Source organism: Mus caroli, unplaced genomic scaffold, assembly GCF_978045245.1.
Source record: "Mus caroli unplaced genomic scaffold, Mus_caroli_1 scaffold_3, whole genome shotgun sequence".
Taxonomy (NCBI): Eukaryota; Metazoa; Chordata; class Mammalia; order Rodentia; family Muridae; genus Mus; species Mus caroli.
Window position 1 is genome coordinate 50,687,257 of NW_028227258.1, and position 22,340 is coordinate 50,709,596.

General features: G+C 41.6%; 1 long non-coding RNA gene across 1 annotated transcript in view; it reads right to left on the reverse strand.

Moving 5' to 3' along the window:
• Positions 1 to 1,546: 1,546 nt before the first annotated feature.
• LOC147005467 (uncharacterized) overlaps positions 1,547 to 22,340 on the reverse strand; it is a 36,322-nt gene continuing 15,528 nt past the window's right edge. The window contains exons 2-3 of the long non-coding RNA XR_015046677.1: positions 10,327 to 10,558; positions 1,547 to 1,712 (exon numbers count right to left, since the gene is read on the reverse strand). This is a non-coding gene — a long non-coding RNA (uncharacterized LOC147005467). The remainder of the gene's footprint in view (positions 1,713 to 10,326; positions 10,559 to 22,340) is intronic.

The window sequence follows — 22,340 nt, forward strand, 5'->3', positions numbered from 1 at the left end:
CAAACCTATACATACACATGTCCTATGGGACTACAAATAGCTGGAAGCTTGGACTAACGAGTACCATTTCTTGCGTCTTTGCGCCATCAATATTTGCTGTATTAAGAGTGGCATTTTAACACATGAAACTCAAGAAGAAGGAAGACCAAAGTGTGGATGCTTCATTCCTTCTTAGAATGGGGGACAAAATAGCCATGGAAGGAGTTACAGAGACAAAGTTCAGAGCAGAGGCAGAAGGAATGACCATCCAGAGACTGCCCCATCTGGGGATCTATCCTATAAACAACCACCAAACCCAGACACTAGACAGATGCCAACAAGAGCCTGATGACGGGAGCCTGATATAGCTGTCTCCTGAGAGGCTCTGCCAGTGCCTGGCAAATACAAAAGTGGATGCTCACAGTCATCCATTGGACGGAGCACAGGGTCTCCAATGAAGGAGCCAGAGAAAGTACCCAGGGAGCTGAAGAGGTCTGAAGCCCCATAGGAGGAACATCAATATGAACTAACCAGTACCCCCAGAGCTCCTTGGAACTATACCTCCAATCAAAGAAATCACATGGTGGAACTTGTGGCTCTAGCTATATATGTAGCAGAGGATGGCCTAGTCAGTCATCAGTGGGAGGAGAGGTCCTTGGTCCTGTGAAGGCTCTATGTGAAGGCCCCAGTATAGGGGAATGCCAGGACCAGGAATGGGAGTGGGTGGGTTAGGGAACAGGGGGCGGGGGGAGGAGAGAGGTGGATTTTTGATGGGGAAATTAGGAAAGGGGATAACATCTGAAATATAAATAAAGAAAATATCTTTAAAAAAATTTTTAAGTGGAATTTTAGCCAAATGCCAAATGTGGTGGCTTATTTCTGTAATTTGAAAACTCAAGAGGCAGAGGAAGGAGGATCTCAAGTTCCAGGACAGCTTGAACTACATAAGGAGATCATGTCTTTACAAAAAATCAAAAACAAAACAAAACAACATTTTTAGCTAATTAAACCAATACATTTCTCCTCTCTTCCAGAAGTGGCCTCAACATTTGAGTCGCAAGTAGCAGTAAGATGCTTTTGGTTCCTGAATTTCCAACATTTCCTCCCATTTCCTAACTATTCTTCATCCTCACTCCTATGGAGCCATCCCCTCCTGCTATTCCTTGCTTTCTTTTCTCAAAAGGCAGGTAGCTAGAAATAAATTTAGAAGAGTAGCATATAAAGCCCACTGCAGAGCTTTGTGCCATCCAAACAGCAAAGGGAGGTTTTAATATCACTGCTGACCCTGATGCTTCACAGACCTCCTAATTATACTCGGGTCTGGACGACTAAAGCTTTGCCATCAGGGCAGAGTTTGGTAAGTGAAATGGGGAGCATGAGGATGTGAGCTTCAGACTGAATAGGGTAGGGAGGGAGGGAGGAACTGTTCAACAACAGGGATGCCACGTTTTCCCTGCACATTAAACTGAACCAAAAAGTAAAGTAAAATAATAATAATAAAAGACACTAGTATGTTTTCAAAGCAGTAGTGCATGTAACTCCTAATGTATAGGATTGAACCATTCAATGTAAACCATCAAAAGAAGTTTTATTGATCGGCAAAGAGAACTGGGAAGACAAATGCTTATAAAGACAACTGCTCTTCACATCATCCTGTAACTCTATTGATTGATGGCCTCGGCTGAATAGGAGTACACCATAAGGCATCTGATGCTTGCTCCTCTGCCAAATTCCTGAAAGAAAACATTTAAGTATGGACAGAGAATTATTCTGCTCAGTTATACTCAGCAGAAAAAAGCACCTGAAACTCATTTTCCACTGTCTGGATAAGTTGGCCCGGCCCAGGGTTATAGATAAGATCATTGGCATGCATTTGACATTGGAATGTCAGGACCCTAAGCACAGAAACAGTTAAGCCACACTCTCCACAAGCTTCATCTATTTAGAGTTGATTATAACCAATGGAAGAGGTGACCACAGTCCCACAAGCACACTGGTTTGTAGACTATACCTGTTACTGTTCCCTACACCCATAACACACTCTTAGTTAACTCTGTTGATGTGATTTAGGCTATCAATACAATAAACTCGATCATTTGGTGCCAAACTTAGCAGGTTTTACAGTCCAGGTATGAGAGGAAAATCCCTCTTATATACTTTCAACTTACATCTAAATAAATATTTTTAAAATTAATCTTGGGGCTGGGAAGAAGGGTCAGTTGGTAAAGCACTTGCTGTACAAGTGTGAGAAGAGAGAGAGGGAGAGGGAGAGAGGGAGAGAGAGTGAGAGAGAGAGGAGGAGGGGGAGGAGGGGGAGGGGAGGGGTAGAAGAGACAGGGAGAGAGATAGGGAGAACAGTTCACAGGCATACTCAGAGAGAAAATTAATCTTGTTTGGAACTTAGCTGATAGCAGAGCAGATGACTGCCACGTTGGAGGCCCTGGTTTACTATCCAGCACCTCCTACCAAAACAAACTGCCCAAGGTAATACGGAAGTAAACAATTTAAGCACGAATAGGAATTGTCTCAACATATTAAATTATCAAAACAACAGTAATTCTGATAAGAAATGTAATGAAATAGAAAATCACACTCAGTGTTAATGGAAGTGTAAATAATTCATCTGAAGTCATTTGGCAACATAATATGAATTATCTTAAAAACGTGTGTGCCCTTTGACCCATTAACTCTAAACCTAAGTGTATCATAACCAAAGAACCTGAAATGCCAGCCAAACTTTGTGTGTAGAAATAATAAAGACAGCTTGTGATAAGAATATATTGGAAGCATAATATAAATTTCAGCTGCTGGAAATCGACTAACCAACATTTATATCGTCTAGTTATTAAAAATCATGTTTTAGCAAATATTTGAGGAAACCAAAATGTTCCCATTATATTAGGTCATGTTTATCTGTAGACCATTTGTATTATGGTATGCATAGGAAAAGACTAGAAAGTGAGTATCGAACTGTTCATGAGGTAAAAATGAATTAAATCAATGTAAAAATTATACAGACTTTTCAATAAAATAAATTCTCTTATTAACTTACTAAACAACATATAACTTGAGAGCAAACACAGAGAAACATGAGAAACAAATTCCCTATCACACAGATCAAGCACAGGCACACCTAAGCACCTTCTGAGTCTAGTTGATCAAGAACAAGCCCAGGAGAAGCAGTATGCTGGGAACAGGTGAGAGTTCCCAGGAAGAGAAACTGTCAGATCACTGCTGAAGATGCACCTGAGCCAGCGGCTCCTAATAGATGCGTTCCTGGAAGGGCAGGAGTTTAGGTCTATGTGGAGCTACATCTGCATCAGCAATTGACTGAAGAAAGAGAGCCGTTGCTAGACAAGGGAAACTAAAACCTTGGTATAGAAGCAGTTCTCAGACAGATAAAGAGTAGGTGCTTTAAACAGAGCTTTGTACTGGGAAGGGACAGAGAATTATTTATACCTAAGGAATGCAGCAAGCTTCCTTGCACAGTCATGTAATGCTGCTCAGCTCCAGAAAAGAGGGAGTCAGTCCAGGCACCAGCAAAATAAACATGGACCCCCCCTCCCACCTCTGGACTCACAGACCTGGATCTATGAGGCTCCGGACTCAAAACTGCGCTCTGGGACCCTTGGAGTGTGCAATGTGCTGACTGGAGGGATACCAAGTGGCTCTCAGTTAACCTACAAAATAGTTTGGTTTTTTTAATTTAATTTAATTTAATTTTTCTTACTTATTTGCTTTATATCCCACTCACTACCACCCTCCTGGTCACCCCTTCTACAGTCCTTCCCCTATCCCTCCTCCCCTCCTCCTCTGAGCAGCTGGGCTCTCCAGGGGGAATCTGCCAACCCTGGTACTTCAAGTCTCTTTGAGGCTAGGCACATCCTCTCCCATTGAGGCCAGACAAGGCAGCCCAGCTCGAACATATCCCACATACAGGCACCAGCTTTTGGGATAGCCTCAAATAATTTCTTAATGGCCTTATGCTGCCAATGAAAAAGGCTGTTGAACACGACAGCCACATTTCCCAACAAGTGAGAGAAATCGGCTTGTTTCGGGTGCCGAATTATCAGAACGGTTTACTTCGGAGTCGCCCAGAGAGAAATGGATTCACCTACGTTTTGTTCAACCTTTTGAAAGATGGATGGAAGGGAACCACGCTGTAAGTAAAGAGCAGCCGCTGCCTGCTTTGTTTATTGCGTGCAAAAACCAGATTGATCTCTTCCACTGCACTGAGCTGTCTTTCCATGCCAGACTCTTTTTAAAACACATCTTTGGCATGCTGCATTTGCAGGGAGTGGAGGAGGAGTTGGACAGGTTGCTCCCTCATGGTAGCTCCTTAAGAAGCCTGTGGTATTGAGCTGTGGGGAGTTCAGCATCTCTGCAATAACAGCTCTCCGAAATCCTATCAGGTAGTGATGTCCTCTGTTTAAAGGACCATTTATGCCATTTCTTCTCCCCACTATGGAATGATTATTTTTTTCTAGTCTTTAATGTGCCAGAAGTAACAGGTATCCTTGTTGGTGTGCTAGGGATTGTCTTCACAGACAGTGCTACTACATGTATACACAGGAGGGTACTGTCTCTCCACATCTACCTCCACCACATAGAAACTGGCTTTTTGGAGGTGAGTGAATGTCTCTTACCTTAATGGATTAAGCTAATGGTTGGCGCAAACACATGGGATATATGGTTACAGAAAACAGTGAGAGCTACCTGGGAACTGGAGAAAACTAAAACAGCACAGGGCTTCAAAGCAGAAGTACCCCCCTAAAACACACCAAAGGCTCATTGTATAAGGAGCCCACAGCAGAAGAGGCCTTCATTAGAAACATAATCTTTTACCCACATGTATTAAGTAAATGCATCCATTCAGCTCTCAATAGGGATTTCAGCCGGGAACTGGAATCAGACCACTTAAAAGCCTTCAGGTAAGGGAATAGTTCGTTTTTAACTGAATGGCTTGTGTATCCATACCTCCCAAAACTGGATCTGTAGTCTTCCCTGAAATTTCAGCAGCCTCTAAGAAGGGAGCATTCATAATGAGCCAGCTATTGGTGTACCAGTCACCTACCCCTAGGTGGCTGAATCGTATTCCCTAATTACAATTGAGGAGAGCAACTCCATCAAGACTACTAACCTGATGTGAAGTGCACAGTGCTACTAGAAATATCCACAAAGGAGAAAGATACAATTTTTCTCCTTGATAAATGTGAATAGGTAGGTAACTCTACATTTCTCCAAAACATTATCAAGTTCAAAAATTCTAACCTTTTACCTGCTATTTTTATTAATAAATATGCATATGTATATATGTATGTGCACTATTCTTCTTAGTACCTCATAGCTATAACACCACACACACACACACACACACACACACACACACACACACACACACACACACCGTGTAAAGGACTTTCTACCTTCCCAAATCATTACCAAGTTTTACTCAACCAGTATTTATTCTTAGACTAGGTACTGTACTAGAGATCAGCAACAAAGTAGCAAACAGAACAAGATGGAACCCTGGCACTTTAAAGTCAGCAAAGGTGAGATGTGGTATTTTCCTGAGTGCATTTAGTATTTACAGTGCAAGTCAAGACTTGCAATTACCAATGCTAGATTTAGAAAGGGTGATGAAACTTGGTATGCTTTACAACCTTAAGAGATTGAATTCTTTCAACTTGGAGGTGTTACCTTACCCAGAGTCCCTCTTAGGCATGTGGGAGCTCATCTGGACCTTGAGACCGCAGAAAGGTCACATCATTTATAGGTGTGCTGTTCTGCTTGCTGATAGCACCAAGCACCACGTTAGGAAGCTAAGGCTGTTTCAGATGTGAGCTTGAGTATCCGTAACACCTAAATCTGGGGAATCCCCAGCACAGTCCCAGTGATCTGACACTAAAGACTCGCCTCTTGAGAGCACTGATGATTTTATTATTTAAGCTCCACAAGGAGGGCAATTAACTTAACTACAATCCCAAAACTCGTAGTGAGCACTTATACCAGGGATGCCTAACCCACTGCAACCCCTGATTGTATAGACATCCTTTGGTATGGGCTGAGTCAATGGGAGCAAAATCTCCATTCCCGTCTTCCCCAAGGTGTTCTTTACGCTGTCTTGATGATGGATGGTCCAGTATTCCTGGCTAAGATTGAAAAGCGAAAACTGCTCTCAAATTCTCAAGAGTTTTATCTAGAAATAAAATAATTCATGTTGATTTCCTACAGTTATCCTCAGCAGGAGTCAGAGAAAGGATGGCAAGTGATATTCTTGGAACTTAAAGTTGATAAAAGAACACAGCATTGCCTATGAATGAAGAGATATGGGTTTTATTATTTATTCTACCATTGCCAAGCTGTGCTGGGCACTTTATAGCTCCATCTCAAAGCCGTTTTTCCAGAGAGAAACATTTAAATTGGATTCTCTCTACTATCTTTTCCAGTTCAAAAATTCTGTGATCCAGATATCCACAATGAAACATAATTCATCTCTCATTTTTCTTTTCACCCCTAAGGAGAGACTATTAACTTTCCTCGTTGATAGTACCCAGACACTAGAAAATCCCAGAGTGTGAAGGGACCCTTTTCTTCAACTGTAGTCTGTCAAGTAAATGCCTTAATTGTGAAAAATCCTACTTCAAATCCAGATTGTTCTCCAACTTTCTATGAAAGTTAGTTAGAGATTCACTTATGAATCTCTAGAGAAGCTGAACTCATAGGATGTGCAAACAGGACTTGGCTTGTGCTGATTCAGCTGACTCGGCTCCAGGCTCAAAAAGCTCACCTACAATGTCACACTAGGGTTCTGGTCCAGCATGATATTCAATAAACTGCCCCATAGTCAACACATTATCATGAAATAGGCTTTTATTACACAGTTTTCCCAACTGTTCAGAGCACAGTTAAGGTTGCTAAATTCTGTTGTTCGGTGGGTTAAATGTATGAAATGTATTTTCCATTTATAACATTTCACCTTATATTGGATTTACTTATGTATACCCCACTGGAAGTTGAAGAGCATCTCTTTAGAAAAAATTGTGTCCTGTGACTATAGAGGCTTTAAGGTCCCATGATTTGCTGTCTGGAAGCTAGACAACCAGCGACCTCGGGTATAATTCACTCAAATCCTCTTACCTGAGAGAGGGAGCTAATACCACCCCTAGTCCAAGATCAATGCACAAGAATTGTTGGGGTCCTGCTATCAGTCTGGGACATGAGCACACCAAGCCAAGGACAGAAGTTAAATGCTGAGATCAATAAAACTGAGAAATACCTTCCCTCTGGCTTTCTGTTGTAGGGAGATTCTCAGTGCATGGGTGATGCCGGCTCAGGTGGGTGTAGACAATCCACTTAACCTACTGGTTCAAACGCCCGTATCTCCTAGAAACACCCTCACAGTCATAGCCAGAGCCCATCCTATGGCATGTGCCACTATTTTTCATCTGCCTATTCATTTGTGTACAGCAGCCTAATCTTCAGACCCTTCCTCCTTATCAGTGACAACAATCACCCCTACTTACTACAACCTCAGGTGCCATGCTGCCTTTCTGCTCCCCAAAAAAACAGAGCTGGGGGATCCGGCATTAGCTGCGTTCTAAGCATCTCATATCTATCAAATCAGAGTGTAGGAAGAAGCATCTGGCATTTCCTGCATCTTTCTGCACCTGCTCTTCTTCTCACCAATGGTTACTTTATAGCAAGAGTAGAAGAGATGGTGAAAAAGAGTTGGAAGACCACAGGAGGCACCAGGGACCGGGGTTTCCCCTTTCCTGGCACTGCATCCCTAATAGTCTCATTTAGAGGATCTTGTTTGCCTTTATGCTTTGCTAACAACACTATTATTTAATAGAATCTAGGAGTTTGATTTTCATCTAATAATTCCATGTACTGTGGTCTTGGGTTTTGTCCCCTGAAGGATTGTATTAAAACTTGCTTCCAGATAACACGTTGAAAAGTCATATAGGACTGCTAAAATTTGAGATCTAGTGGGGAAGTGACTGGGTCATGACTTCCCTTGTGAATAGATTAAAGCTGCTCTCCTAATATAAGAGTGGTGTGGTGGTTTGAATATGCTTGGCCCGGGAGTGGCACTATTAGGAGGTGTGGCCTTGTTGGAGGAAGTGTGTCACTGTGGGGATGGGCCTCCTAACCACGTGGGAGTATGTCTTCTCCTAGTAACCTTCAGATGAAGCTGTAGTACTCTCAGCTACTCTTTTACCATACCTGCCTGGATGCTGACATTTTCCCACTTTGATGATAATGGACTGAACCTCTGAACCTGTAAACCAGCCCCAATTGAATGTTTCCTTTATAAGACTTGCCTTGGTCATGGTGTTTGTTCACAGCAGTATAATCCTAGCTAAGACAAGTAGATTATTACAAAAGTGTAAGCCTGGATCCTCCATGCTTACATATTTCCTGTCTCACATGACCTCTCTCTATGAACACTGTATTGTGTGATGGACCAGGCAACTCTGGGATGTGATTGACAAAGTGACTGGGTTTTCTAACTACTAGAACCATGAGCTAAACAAATCATTTTTCTTCATAAGTTAACACCCTCAGATATTTCATTATAGCAACATAAAATGGCCTGAAACCCTACTAAACTAAAATATAACATGAGGCAATTACATCTGCCCAGAATTGGTTAGTTGTGTTCAAATATGAATATATTTATGTTCACCAAATGTATACTGAATTGGAAAAAGAAAGCTATCATTGGTGAAGCATATCTCTTGACATCTTTAAATTTAGATGCAGATCACAGTCATGAATTAATTTTAAATATAAAAGGGGGGCAATTTAGCAGTGGTGGTACATGCCTTTAATATCATCTCTTGGGAGACAGAGGCAGGCAGATCTCTAGCTTGTTCAGCCTCGTCTACAGAATGAGTTCCAGGACAGCCAGAAACCATGTCTCAAGAAAACAAACAACAAGTTACAACAAAAGAGGCAGGGAACTAAGGTATAAAAGATACTATTTCTGAGGTCAGAGAAGTCAGTCGTCCAAGTTCCAAATAAGACTTCCTTGAATAGCTGGTATTACTTCTCCCAAGTCCATTAGCTTCTCATGTATCAAACACCTTTCATATGACCTTGATGTATCAAAATAGGGCACAGACTCTTATAGTAGTGTCAGGCAAAATAAAAGAATCCTATGGCCATCCTCTTCCAGTCCTACCCAGCATATGTGAAAACAAGGATGGTCTGAAAGGAGAAGCCAAAGCTGGAGAGGAGACGGTGCAGACTGCTCCTCCTATAGCTCAATCTCCCAAGGACACTTCAGTTTGTGCTTCAGCCACTTAGCAACCTGCACATGATTCTGACATGTCATGCCATGCCCGAAAGGCTTGCTCCTCCTCCAGCCTATAAATGCCAACCTAACCTCCAGGTCTCTAAAGTTGAGATGTAATTATCTTCTGAAAACCTACCATTGGTCAGTTCCTATGCGATCACCAATACCGTGGCTTATACTTCATAACACATGTGATTGCTATTGCACCTGCCTTTTACATCTTTAGCTACAAACATGACTGTCTTATATGCTGTATCATATAATATGTATGATTCTATAATGTATATCATATATATGATACAGCACATATATTACATATATAATACAGCATAATTTTATATATATATATATATATACACAGTGATATAACATATAACTAATAAATGGCATGTTCTCTTTAACACTTAAATATTTATAACCAATTGGTGAAGGTGGGTTTTTAGCCTCAGATATTCATGTCTAAGAGAAGAGACTAATAATTTAAGGGAAAAGACAAAAGTGTAGTGGCATGTCTATTGTCCTGACTGTACCCAATCTCCACTGATCTCATAAAAAAGCAGACAAAGAGAAAGAACAGCCCTGCCAAATCTCTGATTTATTTAGCCAAAACCCCATATCTTTACATCTTAATCCCTTAAAACAGAGAACTGATACCCAAAATAAATAGAGAGTTTTGGCTAAAACATTATTGTATCTACACCCACCCAGGACTCTGCTACAAGCAGTAAAGTCGTTCCCAATAGAAAATGTTCCTGATCCTCCATGTGTAGAATTTGATGGCCAACCACTATAAACTAACTTAGCTCCACTTATCATTACCCAGCAAAGAAGGAATGGCCAGCAAATGCTGATGATAAAAAAGTTCCCAACCATTCAGACATTCTCACACAGTCCCTGGAAACTGTCAGTCCCTCTCCAGCTGGGAGGCTGAGCCTGTCTCTCCCACCCACAAATGCTCCAGCTGTCAATGACAGCCAGTGAGTCACACTGCCCAGAGATAAGAGCCCTGCTAAGACAAACCCATGTGCCCTGGGAACTCTTACCCTGTCTTTCTCACACCACAAATGTGCTGCTTGGCTGTCTCCATCTGGTATTTCAGCACCTGAAAAGTTTCAAGCCTAGCCTCTCAGGGCTGTGGCTATCTGCAGAGGCTCCTGAATCTTATGAGAGAACCATCATGAGGCCCAGAGGTCAGTGCACACTGATGACAGAAGCCTGCACCCAGAAGCCTTGTGTGGAGCTGGGATGACAAATGGTTTCGTATCTCACATTATCCTGTAGGAGAAGAGAGAGAGAGAGAGAGAGAGAGAGAGAGAGAGAGAGAGAGAGAGAGAGAGAGAGAGAGAGAGAGAATGTAATAAAGTAATGTAGTAAATAATAAGCATCTTACATGTTATAGAAGCATAAGGAGACAGGTATTGCTCAGGTTGGCAGCTTGGAAAGTTGGAGAGAACACAGAAGGTAGACATAACTTGCCTCCAGATGCTCTGATAAGAATGACCCAGAGGAGGAGGACAGCCACAAATACCACACGGTGTATGATTCATTTTATTACAAAACATCCAAATAAAACATAGAGTAGAGACATAGTATATCGGTGGTCTCCAGAAACTTCAGAGAAGGAGAATGGGGAGTGATCGCGCACATGCTGGGGTTTCTTTAAAGGTAGAGACAGTCTGAAATCTGACTGAGAATTGTTTAAAGCAGAACTCAAATCACTCAGCTTAGGTGACTCAATTATATGGTACTGTAAGCATATGTCAATTCAGCTGTCCCCAAATCTTCTGCAGGTGTGAGTTTTTAAAGAAAACATGTGTTCCTCTGCATTATTTTAATACCACTTAATCTTATTCTAAGCATCAAGAAAGGGGAGCTGGGCTGGAGAGATGGCTCAGTGGTTGAGACTCCACTTGCACATACCCACATGCAGTCACACACACACACACACCTATATATAATTTTTTAATAATAAAAAATATTTAAATATTGAGAAAAATCCAATTAATTGTCATTTTGGTTTTTCAATGTCTACAGGTAATAAAGCTGTCCAGTAGTGTAGTAACATAGACACAAGCTTCCCCCTTCCATCCCATGATATTAACTACGTTCTCTTAGTAGACTATCAAGACAGCAAGGTTTGCAGTGCTCTGGGCTATGAGGGGATAGTAGTGGCTCTTCAGAGAACATTCCTTGCCATTGGAACTTTCATTTCAGTGATTGAAAGGTCAAGAGAATGTCTGCTAGGCCCTTGGACTCTGAGCTGTGTTCAGCAGTATAGATGGCAGGATCTAGAATGATGTACATGGGGGTCTGGATCATCCTTGGTTATCAGACAGTGCAATGGTGAGTTGAATAGGATGGAATTCAAGGCAAAAGGTAACCTGCTGGGTTTGGCATGGCCTGGTGGGGACAGAAGGACATGGTTCCCACCTCTGGGAAAGGGCCAGCAAGCATGGGCCTCCAGTAGTGTCAAAGGCGGCTGTGAGTGTAGGGCTTGTTTGTATAATAATGTACATAGTTTCAGTTCCTCTTTCGAGGAATGTCCTCCCTGTTAATGTTAATGACTCCATGATAATCAGACGGCACAAGTCGGGGAGGCAAAGGTGTGGCTAATGTCCTAGCAAAATGATAAATACTGGGACCTTCAGGACAGCTCTTAAGGCTGTGGGAAAGAACTCTAAAAACGTGAGTTTGAAAATAGACAATTTCTCAATTATTAGAAAATATAAGGAGGCAATAAGAATTAAGAGGGGCTTCATGAATGTAAAGGAACAAAAGCAGCTGCAGTGTGAGCCAACTTGTCAGAAAGATGGTAAGGAAGGAGAAAAAGGGGTTTAAGGAGTGGTGATCACCAGAGATCCCACACAACAATTTTTTGTTTGTTTGTTTATGCCTACAAAAGCAGATTCTGGAGTTCAGGGTCAGCCTGGGGCAGAGCAAGCTTAAGCCCAGGTGTGGTAGAAATGGTTGTTTCAAGACAGGATTCCACCCAGATATCTTACTATCTATGCTTAACAGAGGCAGGCAGATCTCTGAATCCTTTTGCAATGTTAAAAGAAAATGTGTGCTTGCTGTCTCCTAAGAATTAAGGGGCTAGGGTCATGGGATGCTGATTCATAGAACAATCAATCAAAAGGAAAACCTGGAATAAATGACTGAATTGATATATAAAAATAAAAGACTGGGCTTATAATCTGCAAGAGATGAGCTAGCCAGAGAAGTTTTTAGAATAGCAAGAGAGAACTGCTTGGAGAACTGTCTCAAGCAAAACATAGGTGGGGGAAGAGAAAGAGAGAGGCGGGGAGGAGAGGAGAGGGGGGAGATAAAGAGGGAGGGAAGAGAAAGAGAGGGAGGGGAGGGAGGAAACCATGGTGGTGATCCTTCTAGGTCCATAGCTAACCATAGGCATCCCCTAATTTTTCATGCCTATAAAAAATAAATGGAATGATCATATGATCCCCACACTAAAGATTAAATAAAGTAATCATATACTTTTTAGTTTATCACCAACTTGATTGGCTTTAGAATCACCTAGGGGATACTTCTTTGGCTGTCTGTGAGGGCACCTAAACAGGTTTAGCTGAGAGAAGATGAATAAGGGTGCCAGCACTACTGTATGGGTCTCACAATGAGTTAAAAGGAGGGATAAGAAAAGACATGAGCCCCAACATTCATTGCTGCCTCCTGACTATGAATGCAGTGTGACCTGCAGACTCCCGCTCCACCACTGTGCCTTCACCACCATGGACTGTACCTTCAAACGGGGACAAAAGAAACTGTTTCTTCCTTAAATCAGATTTGTCGGGTATTTCATCACAGCAATGGGAAGATTCCCACTGGAATCACATGGCAGAACACTTGATACATCTATTTAGAAAATATTCTCATCTCTATTATTCAATTATACAATATTATACAATAATGAGTTAGGCCAGTAGCCTCAACACTTTGTCCCAAAGTGTACCCAAAGACTTCTATCTTTTACTGTCAGGATATGTCACTACTCGTGATGATTGTAGAGTGTGCATGGGGAGGGGCCACAGGTGTGTATGCCCATGTTCATATGGGAATTGTGCAAGCCTGAAGGTACATGGGTCTGCACACATTTGTGGAGGCCAGAGGTCAACAGAGACTGTCTTTCTCAGCCATTCTTTTGCTTGTTTGTTGAGACAGTCTATATGAATAAGGAGCTCAGTGATTTGCCAAGAAACCCCAGAAATCCTCCTGACTCTGTCACCCTGACAATGGGGTTTCAGGCAGGCTTCACTGTGCCTGGCTTTTTGAATGGATGAGGAAGAGAGGTCTGTCTTCACTTTGTTTTTATTCTATGTTTATTATGCTATGGTTATTGCTTACTTATGTGTTGATATGAATACAGTGATGATAATTTTAAAATTAATGAACAACAGATGAGACTTGGGAAATGGCTTGGAATGAGGTTGTGAGCTTAATAGACACGAGGAAAAGTTTTCCAGGCACATAGAATGTGAGTTGACTATTATCTTGCTCATCACTTATTTGATTGGAATCTTGGAAAGTGAACATTTAATTTTCTTTTAACTCTATCCTCAGTTTTTCAGAGTCTTAAGCGATATAAATATACTTGTCTTCTAATATGATAGACTCTTTCACATTATGTATTTGCATGTGTGTATATGCATGTGTATGTGTGCATGCAGAGGCTAGAAGTTAATATAAGGTGACTTCCTTAATTATTATCTTATTAATGTAATATCACATTTTATTGATTCTTTGAAAATTGCATACATGCATATATATTTTTTCATTGTACTCACTCCTGCTCTCTGAGATCCAATCCACCTCTTCCCCACTCATTCCAGCTTTTGGTCCTTTTCTTAAAATCCCCCCACTGAATCCAATTTATACTTCCCATTTATGCGTGAGTATGGGACCATCCTCTGGAGCACGATCAACTTACCAGGAATCACACCACTCAATAAATTGACTCTAACAACCTAACAACCTCCCTTAACAACCATCAGCTGTCAGTAGCTCCTCAGCTCGGATTTGTCTCTCCCAGCTTTTTTGCAAGGAAGTGAACATTGTGAAGGACCACAATGGAGATGAACTGTGATTTGGAAGCCTAAACTGAACAAAACCCTTTTCTCCCCAAGTTGCTTTTGGTCATGGGGTTTCATTATAGCAATAATAATAATAACTAATAATAATAGCTAAGACACCACAGCAGAAGTCAAACTGAACCATACAGACATGCACGCCATCTTTTTAAATACTGCATTGGCTAAAAATAAAAAAAAAAAAAATTTAAAAAAAAGCAAGCTATGATATTGTATTCATCGTTGTCTGGCTTATGGTAGGTATTGGAGGGATATTTATGAACTTAATAGAATATACAGTTTGTGGTATACACATTGAATCGAGTACAACATTCAGAATGAAGTCAACACAATATACATTTTTAATAAATAAAAGGAAAACTGTGTGCTGTTTCTTGAGTGTCCCTCTCAATGGCAATGCCTGCTTCTGGCACTGATAATTATTATTTTTATGGATTTTCATCTTGCTCTGCTTGCCGAGAAGATTATAGTTAACTCATTAGTGTGTCTGTCGCCAATTCAATGCACTTCCTTCCATTTTCAAAGGGACTAAATATTTATTTCTATCTTGTTTACCTTACAATGTTCAATGCAATTTTAGAAATGAGGTATGAAATAAGTACGTCTAATTTTTGACCCAATTCCCTTGCTCTAAAACAGTGGTTCTCAACCTGTGGGCCACAACCCGTTTGGCAAACATCCATCTCCAAAAATATTTACAATTCATAAAAGAAGCAAAATTACATATATGAAGTAGCAACAAAAATAATATTATGCTTAAAGGCTGTTACAACATAGGAAAATGTATATTAAAGGGTGGCAACATTAGTAAGGTTGAGAACACTACTATAAAGTGATCATCTAGATATGACTGGATGGAAGAGCCCACTGCCGGGTGAAAGTATTTTAAGAGGATACAGAGGCTATTTTGTTTCTGGGAGACCTATCTATGCTCACCTGGAAATCTGTCTCTTCTACCCTAAGCTATGGAGCAATATTCAAGGTTAAATAAAAAAAAGACCTCAATCCTTTTGGGGAAACACAAAAGTTAACACCACACACACACACACACACACACACACACACACACACACACACACTTGTGCAAAGATAGAGAGAACCTGCTTACTAGCACACAGTGATCCCAGATCTATTCCAGGGAAGATGCTGGGATAGAGAAGAGAGAAAGAGACTGACCAGTGGGGAGAAGAGCGGGATCAATGGAAAGTGATCCTTTGAAGGGAAAGGGAGAAGGAGGAGGAGGGGAGAGGAAGAGAGAGAATGGGAAAGAAAGAATATTTGGCACTATTAGTTCATTGAAAAAATATTTATTAGATGCCTTCTTTGTGCCAGGACCTGACATCATAGTAATGAATGAGACCTCTCTTGTGCGTGTGCTCTTTTGCTGTTTCTAATTTGAAGGAGAAAAAAAAAGGAAGTCTCCCACTCCTAACGAGTTACAGCATGTGGATGTGAGAGGGCTTTCCTGAGCAGATGTGTGCTCAGAGAGTGTGAGTCAGAAGGAATACTCTCAGACACTCCAAGCAAGCTATCAGTGGGTCAGGAGGAAGAAGCAGGCAGCATGTTCCATGTGAAAGGTGGAATGAAGGTGGGTGACAGTGAGACTCTAGAGTGGTCAAGGAAGAGGCAGAGACTCTCCAGGGACTCTCAGGCCTGCACAAGGAAGGATTCACAGCTACCCTACTACAGATGCAGCTGGAATAGGGGGAAAAATATTTAGACTTAGTGACGGTATCATCTGACTTTCATTGTCGAAAAACTGATGTTCTAGTGTGGAAAACAAACAGCAAAAGACAGACAGGGATATAGAAAGGCAGATGGAGGCTCCTTGATGAGTTTTGATGGTGAAAAGGTTGGTGTGACTATGGGCACAGACAGAGAGGTCAGATTCATCCACAGGATAGGGGGAATCAGCAAATATTAGTTACTGGTGGCATGTGGGGGCTGAGAGGGATACATAAATCAAGAATAAGGCATGGATTTCTAGGCTAAGCCTTGGGGAGAAGGAAAAGTTTATTTTCTTAGAAAGATAACCCTGAAGAAGGAAGTTAGGGATGCTGTGCGAAAGAAGACGCACGAGTTCAGGTCCATCCACACTCATTTTCAATGACCCCTTGGAAGACTAGACTAAGTACACTGAGCAAAGCCGACTGCATGGATTCATTTCCCAAATATTGAGAGTTGTTGGGAAAATTAAAGACTTAGGACTGAGTGGACTTCTATAGGTGGTGTAGCATGAAAAGGATCTGGGAGCAAATTCTAAAGAGCTTCAATTTCAGGTAGTTAGAGAAACGTGGTGAGGGACACTGGAAAGTGGTTGCCAGGAAGGTCTGGTGGCCAGGAAATTGACTTCACCCTGAATATTTAAAATGGGAAAATATGCAGGAATTTAAAAACATAAATCCATTGAAAAATACAGAACGGAGGTGGAGAGAGAGAGAGAGAGACAGAGAAGAGACAGAAAAGAGACACAGAGACAAGACAGAGAGACACAGAATCTCTTAGAAGCAACGGTTTGTAGAATTCTGTAGGGTGGGAGAGATGATGCTACCCCTCTCTGTCTCTCTGTTTCTCTATCTTTCTGTTTCTCTCTGCCTCTGTCTCTGTCTCTGTCTCACTGTGCCTCTCTTCTCTCTCTGTCTCTATCTGTCTCTTTCTCTGTGTATCTCTCTTTCTCTGTGTCTCTCCCTGTCTTTGTATCTCTGTCTTGTCTCTGTGTTTCTCTCTTTCCTGTCTTCTCTCTCATTCTCTGTCCTCCCAAATCTCACACAGATGCCTCTGTTGGTAGACCTAAAACAGAAATGTAGTTTCTCAAGACTCAGAAGTGCTGGTGGAAAGGCTGGGAAGTTTAGTTTTCAAGACTCAGAGCCCCTAAGATACAGAGTTCATAGAAGGGTGTGGAACTGGGGTTACACCCAAACAAAAGTCAAGACAACCACAGCTACAATAATACTAATAGTGCCAAGGCTTGGCAGCAGATGCAGGGCCTCCAGCACCCACGAAGGAGAGTGTTTGTGTGTGAATCTGACTCCTCTTGGGTTCTGAGAGCTCTGGGACAGCCAGGCTCTTTTCGGTCCAGCCCTTACCGCCTAGAATGCCAGAATTGATTTCCCTTCTGACAAAGTACCTCTCTGACAACTGTTTTTCCATTTCCTGTGTATAACAAAAACAATTCTTTGAAGTCATGGAACCTTCAGTGACAAGCTGATTTGACTCTTCCCAACTTCAGCAGCTATCATTTGGCGACCTGTTTGCTCACTCCCATGCCTTTCTGAACAGGGATCATTCAATCAAGAGTTTGTATAATGAGCAGACAAAATATTTTCCAAGAGAAAAAGAAAGCATGGTACAATGCTGTCTTTTTTTAACAATGTCTTAATTTCTAGCACAGTATAGTATTGCCTAAGATTTGAGGTAGTGAACTGAAACCTCTCTCTCTCTCTCTCTCTCTCTCTCTCTCTCTCTCTCTCTCTCTCTCTCTCTCTCTCTCTCTCTGTGTGTGTGTGTGTGTGTGTGTGTGTGTATTTCTATAGAGATCTGTTTTTAAAATGTATATGGCTCAGCAATTAAGAGTGCTTGCTGTTCTTCCACATGTCAGCTTACAACCCACTGCCCACAATTCCTCTTCTAGATGACCAAGCACTCTCTTCGGGCCTCTATGGACACATTCAATGCAGGCCAAACACTCATACACATAAGATAATCTTTTAAAAATCACATGCGGTTGTAACATATGTGTGTGGGTTTAGTGGAACAGTGAGCTTCTGGAAGAGAAGGATGTTACTTCACCTACCTCCTCATCCCCACACCTCTGGGGTCACCTAGCAAATATTGAACGAATGATGAACCCAGTAAGCTACATAAAAGGTGGAGATTGCAACTCAACCTGAGACAAGGAAGCTCAGCGGTCAGTGCAGACTGCCTCCATTCCAAAACAAAGCTCACACTTACAATTGTCGTTAAGCAAGAAGAAGAAAACAGAAGAGACACCTAGAAGGTCAAAGCAGCTTTCTTCCTGCTGCTTCCTTTCTGGGACGGGAGGATCCCTATGAGGGACTGGACTTAACTGTAATAGAATGAATAGCTTCCATCTCCAGGCACAGCAACAGCATACAAGGGATCATATTCATCTCTTCATTACAAAATGTAAAGTATAAACTCTATAAACAGACCTCTAAGCAAATCACATGCTTCCAAAAACATAGATTAGCACATTTCAAGTAGCGAACTTTATTATTTCCATGTTTGTTTGTGTATTCCAGAAGCCCCTCATACACAATCCACATAGATATGCCCGGGGATGTAGCTCTGCAGATCTTGTCAGTTTGGAAATATTTGTTACCCAATATGATACTCTCCTAAATTCATCATAACCCTATTTTTGAGAGGAAATGGAGAGCCCTAAGTGCCACACTGTCTTAATGTGCACTTTAGCCCTTGTTGTCGGGCAGTGGTGGCACAGGCCTTTAATCCCAGCACTCGGGAGGCAGAGGCAGGCAGATTTCTGAGTTCGAGGCCAGTCTGGTCTACAAAGTGAGTTCCAAGACAGTCAGGGTTATACAGAGAAACCCTGTCTTGAAAAACAAAAAACAAAACAAACAAACAAAAAAAGCCCTTGTTAGCTTGGTTGGCTCAAGGTTAGTGCACTTGAGCTGTCTTATAGCTACAGTTTCAGCTCTATAGACTAAACTCTCCGGGGGCGCGGGGAATACTCAATACCTACTGTGAGTTTTGGCACTTGAAGCTGGAAGTGAGTCTTTCTCACAAGAAATAAAAGTGAAAGAAAATACTCAGATAGCCATGGTCTTCACAGACTTATAGCACACACACACATTCTCGACTGCTTCCTCTCCATCCCCCGACCCATGCCCCTGGGTCATTAATACACAAGTATGCATATACACTGTAGTGGAACTGCATTGTGTGTGTGTGTGTGTGTGTGTATTTCTGTTGCCATCTTGGCATCAGAGCAGCTGCAATTACCCAAAAAGGTAAATAATGCCTATAAACATAATCTCATAGAACAATGGTTCTCAACTTGTGGGTCACAACCCCAAATCATATACCCTGCATCTCAAACACTTGCACTATGATTCATAACAGTAGCAAAATTACATTTATGAAGTAATGATGAAAAAATTTTATGGTGGGGGCAGAGCGTACTACTACGACTCGGGGAACTTTTTAAGCCCTGATCCCACCTTAGATTGCAGACACTTCCTCCTTCCCTCCAGCTGCACATCCATCGCATGGCCCTGCCTCAGTTGGGGGTGCAGGCAAAGGTGAGGGGAAGGTACAGTATAAGAGGAGGAGAAGGTTGATTGGGGGTGGTCTCCAATGTGACAGCTCTCATAGGTCATCATCCCTTCTGAGTGGGAGTTTATCAGTGATGTAGCTGCCCAAGACTCACACGTGGTCTTGTAAGTAACTTCTTATCCAAGCTCTTATAAATAACCACAGCAGGATCAATAATTCACCATGCTGGATTCGGACAGAATCATTTCTTTGGTCTATAAGTGCTCTATCTGGGGTAAATGCATGTTTCTATAAATCTTCCAAGAGTTAGGCAACAGCTATCTCAGCACAACAATAGGAATTATAGATGGTCTCTAGCTCTTTATACCTCATAGAGACAAAGAAATAACAGCACGTGCTCTCACTAACTAGCAGAACAATGGGTGTGTCCGCAAATATCAACAGTGTGGTTACTATCCCGGTAATGTGAGAAGGTTCTAGAGCACAGACAAAGCAGCAACTTCTTGCAGGAGTTTCTAGAACAAAAGCACAAAGACCCGCAGAAAAGAAGAAACTTAAACTGGAGCATAAAGGACAGGCAGAAGTGTCTGAGCAAGCAAAAGATGGGAGCGCATTTATATCACGCTAGCACTTTATCAAGAACATGAGTCCTGAAGCCTAGCCACCACTTACAATTCCTGGGTTGGTAGGCAAGTTACCTCTCTTTGGTACTTCAGTCTCCCTATCTGAACATGGCACGGACAACAATGTATTTTGTAAGGTTTCTTGTGAGGATTAAATGCATTACTGTTAAGTGCTGAGAGGAGTGTTGGGTGTAGGAAGGGTTGGATGGCTGCTGCTACCACTGCTGCTACCAGTACTATTAGTACTAATGTCTGGTTATAGTCCAGATTATTCTCATCTGTTGAGAAAATATTTAGTTTTGTGCCTATGATGGGTTCAAGCCTTGCATGACAGTTGAAAACCCCTGCTCTAAAGAAACTGGAGTGCAAATACAGCAACCAGAGGCATGCACATATTAGCCGGCTTCAGTAATTCAGGTGAGCGATGGCATTGCTCCCTGTATTGCAAGTAGAGCACTCAGCCCATGTCAATGCTTTTGCAGGATTTATCAGGGAATACTGTTTTATTGCTACTTACAAGAAGAAAGATCTCAGGTCTGCTATGCATATTTAAGTACTGGTGCCAATCAAGCGAGCATCCTTCCTAAGAATGCTTTTTTTTTTTTTAGTGGCTATTTTTTGCCTGGCAATCTTTAAGGAAGGAAGATAGCTTAACACATCAAAGCAGCATCATTCATTCTGTATGCGTTGCCCTGGAGTAATCTTCTCCATGAATATTTCATGAAACAGACTCCCTGCAATGAGAGTGCGGACTGAAGGTCAGAAAGGGTGAGTCACAGCTGATGTTGGAAGACTCATCTGAAACCATTGTTGGCATATTCAGATACTGTCTGCAATGGAGACAAAGGATTCCATACACTATATAGCAGGGGTCTAGAGAAAGAGTTTTAGCAAGGCGACTACTTTACAACAAATCCCCGTGGTAGGTATCTGGAGCCGGTGCCCCTCTCTGGACTGTATCTCATTTATTACTCAGCTCCCAGCTTTTTATTTCCACCCGATTAATTGTCAGATGATTCTCAGTCATAGCTCAGATTGCTACATACTTCCTCCCACTAGGATTGCACTAACACCACAGAATTTTAGTGAAAAATCTTACAGTTTATGGAAATTCTAGCTAAGCTACTGGTCTGTATTTATGGAATAAGAACAGTGGAAGGTTTCCAAGATGTGAGCTCAAAGAGGGCCAGCTGTTTGCCCCAACACCCCCTAGGATGTGAAAATGCATTCTGAGGGTGAGTCATGGCGACCAGCTGGCTTTGTAGAGCAGTGAGCCTAGAGCCTTGTGAATACATTATTTTTCCACCAGAGCAGATGATGGCTACCTCCCTTTGTTCAGATTTTAAAAGAATAAAAGAGGAAGAGGAAAAGGAAAAGAAAGAGGAAGAAGGAAAATTTTTCATTGTAATCCCACTGACAGAATAAACAAATTTTGTGCTGAATTTGTTAGTGATAAATTAGAACTCTTCTTCTACAACCTTCACCAAAACATTCATTCACTTCTCAAATGGGACCCTAGATGATCACCTTAGACATCCTCTGAAGACTCTTGAGAGATATGCAAATTCCCCAACAATGCCAGTCAATTTGATGTTATCTAACATTCTGTAAATTTTTGTCAATCTCCACAGGTAATTCTGGTACAAATTAAAGTGTCAGAGCTATTGCTCCAACTGTGTGAAAATTTATTTTCAAGAGAGTTACATTGAGTTCCAAAAGGCTTAAATCAAATAATCATTTTGTAGGCTCTTCCTATATAAGTCAACTTACCTATTTACAATCCTCTGATGGTTCCTTTAAAGGATAAAATGCAAATTCTTTAGCTTGGTCTACAAAGACTTTACAGGGTGGTTCTTGTCCAGGTTTACCTCCCTATATCATACACCACACTTTTCCAGTTTTACCTCCCTGTAGCATACACCACACTGCAGACCCACTGTGTATATCTTAATTCCATTCTATGTACATGCCTGGTAGACCCCTCTCCTTATATCATAGTCTTTCTCAGTTCTTCCATAGACAATGAATTGCTATAGCCTCAATATTTCTATGGCCCCTTGATCACATGTCTCCAAGAGA